Source organism: Vigna unguiculata, unplaced genomic scaffold (genome assembly GCF_037176805.1).
Source record: "Vigna unguiculata cultivar grain cowpea cultivar isolate G323 ecotype 2 unplaced genomic scaffold, ASM3717680v1 ptg000124l, whole genome shotgun sequence".
NCBI lineage: Eukaryota > Viridiplantae > Streptophyta > Magnoliopsida > Fabales > Fabaceae > Vigna > Vigna unguiculata.
In genome coordinates this window covers 10001-12500 of record NW_028196766.1, presented here as the reverse complement: position 1 = coordinate 12500, position 2500 = coordinate 10001, and positions in this window count along the sequence as shown.

Sequence of the window (2500 nt, the reverse complement as noted above, 5' to 3'; positions counted from 1 at the left end):
GGTTTTGCACATGGCCAAGTTGGTCGGTGCACCGCGGCATAGCTAGATGGCTTGTGTGGAGTTTTGTGAAAAAATGAAATTCGTGGTTTTTGAGATGTGAGGGTTGGAATGGCCTCCAAATGTCCCCAAATGAATACCATGAAATTCTTGGTGCACGAAAGTTTTGAGTTCGGAGGGTTTTGCACATGGCCAAGTTGGTCGGTGCACCGCGGCATTGCTAGATGGCTTGTGTGGAGTTTTGTGAAAAAATGAAATTCGTGGTTTTTGAGATGTGAGGGTTGGAATGGCCTCCAAATGTCCCCAAATGAATACCATGAAATTCTTGGTGCACGAAAGTTTTGAGTTCGGAGGGTTTTGCACATGGCCAAGGTTGGCGGTGCACCGCGGCATAGCTAAATGGCTTGGTGGGGAGTTTTGTGAAAAAATGAAATTCGTGGTTTTTGAGATGTGAGGGTTGGAATGGCCTCCAAATGCCCCCAAATGAATACCATGAAATTCTTGGTGCACGAAAGTTTTGAGTTCGGAGGGTTTTGCACATGGCCAAGGTTGGCGGTGCACCACGGCATAGCTAGATGGCTTGGTGGGGAGATTTGTGAAAAAATGAAATTCGTGGTTTTTGAGATGTGAGGGTTGGAAAGGCCTCCAAATGCCCCCAAATGAGTACTGTAAAAGTGTTGGTGCACAAAAGTTTTGAATTGGATGCATTTTGCACTTGGCCAAGTTGGTCGGTGCACCGCGACTAGATAGGTTGGTGCCAAAATTTGTCAAATTTAAGACCTTGGCCAAACTGAATGAAATTTTGTGGGGAGGTTCCTGATATTGTTTAGTGGTGGACTGGAAAAAATGAGGTCGAAATTCGAAGTCTACATGTGCTTTTCTATTTTTCCCGATTTTACACATACCCGGTAAGTAAAAAAAATAAAAAAAATAGTTCCCCTTCGAGAAAAATTATGAAATTTGGTGAGCAAGGAGATACCATTATTCTACGAATTACTGCAAAAAATCGCATCAAAATTCGAAGTATAGCCCGAGATATGGACTTATGTCTGCTCAAAAAAAGTGTATCTACTTGTACAATTTTGCCTTTTGCATATTAACCTCTTATAGGGGGGGAGTGCTCCTTGAGCCGGCCAGCTCCACACTGGCAGGTTTTAAAGGGAGCTTGATGAGGCCTCCCCCCTCACGTGGTGCGTGCGTTAGCATGTTTATCATGGCACAACTAGCCTCTTCATAGTTGTTGAGCTTTATTAATACCAACACACGGTCGTCACTGATCGTTGGTTAGCTCGGCAGCTAGTCCCTCGGATATTGTGGAAAGTTATTTTCATGCCTAGCGATGCTTGACCCTGCGTCACTTGATGTTTCCATTTGCTTGCTTGCCCATGGTAGGTGGGGGGTGGACCGTCTTGTGGTGTGGTGTCTTGCGAACGTGAGGGTGTGTGAGTTGTAATCGAGATGCACTTGCTGGCTGGCTCCATGCCTTGCGTATCGAACGGTCAAGCATGCATCTCTTCCATTTTCACCCGTTGCCTTGGGTGATATTGGTTGATCAGTCCCTGTGTTGCCTACCCACTAGACGGTACTTCTGTGGTTGCTTCGAATTCTATCTTTCCATCACGAAGAGGTGTTGGAGGATCCTAATGTCACGCACGTGTTCCATCTAGTGAAACATCTCAGTGATGCACGTGTTGTGGCTAGTTCTTTTGGATGCGGTGCATTATATGAACTCGGGTTTACTTTAGCGACCCAGTCAACATAATTCGGTTGTGTCCCTTGATTGAGACGTTGTCCTTGAACTTGTTGTGAACAATATCGTTCTTCCACAACCCGTCGTCTTGAGTGCGATGGAAGGCAAATAAGATGTGCTTTGGCATGTCATGCACGTACTCGATTGCGGGAAGTGTGAGAAAGTGTTGTTGACAACCCGTGGGAAATGGAATGTGGCAAATCGTGATGAGCTCTTCGTGGATCTGCGAAGAAGACGACCTTTGGGCCTGTTGGAAACGAGGGAGGCGATGTTGAACTGCGAAGAAGATGGACTTTTGGGTTGTTTGAATCAATGGGAGGCCACGCGAGAACTCCGAATACTATGGACTCTTGGGTTGTTGGAAGCAACGGGAGGCCCCGCTAGAACTCCGAATACTACGGACTCTTGGGTTGTTGGAAGCAAGGGGAGGCCCCGCTAGAACTCCGAATACTATGGACTCTTGGGTTGTTGGAAGCAAGGGGAGGTCCCGCTAGAACTCCGAATACTACGGACTCTTGGGTTGTTGGAAGCAAGGGGAGGCCCCGCTAGAACTCCGAATACTATGGACTCTTGGGTTGTTGGAAGCAAGGGGAGGCCCCGCTAGAACTCCGAATACTATGGACTCTTGGGTTGTTGGCAACGACAACTTGGGGGGATGACACTGGAAAAGAGTGAACTAGGCCAAACTGCGAACAAGGCAACTTGGGGGGATGACACTGGAAAAGAGTGAACTAGGCCAAACTGCGAACAAGG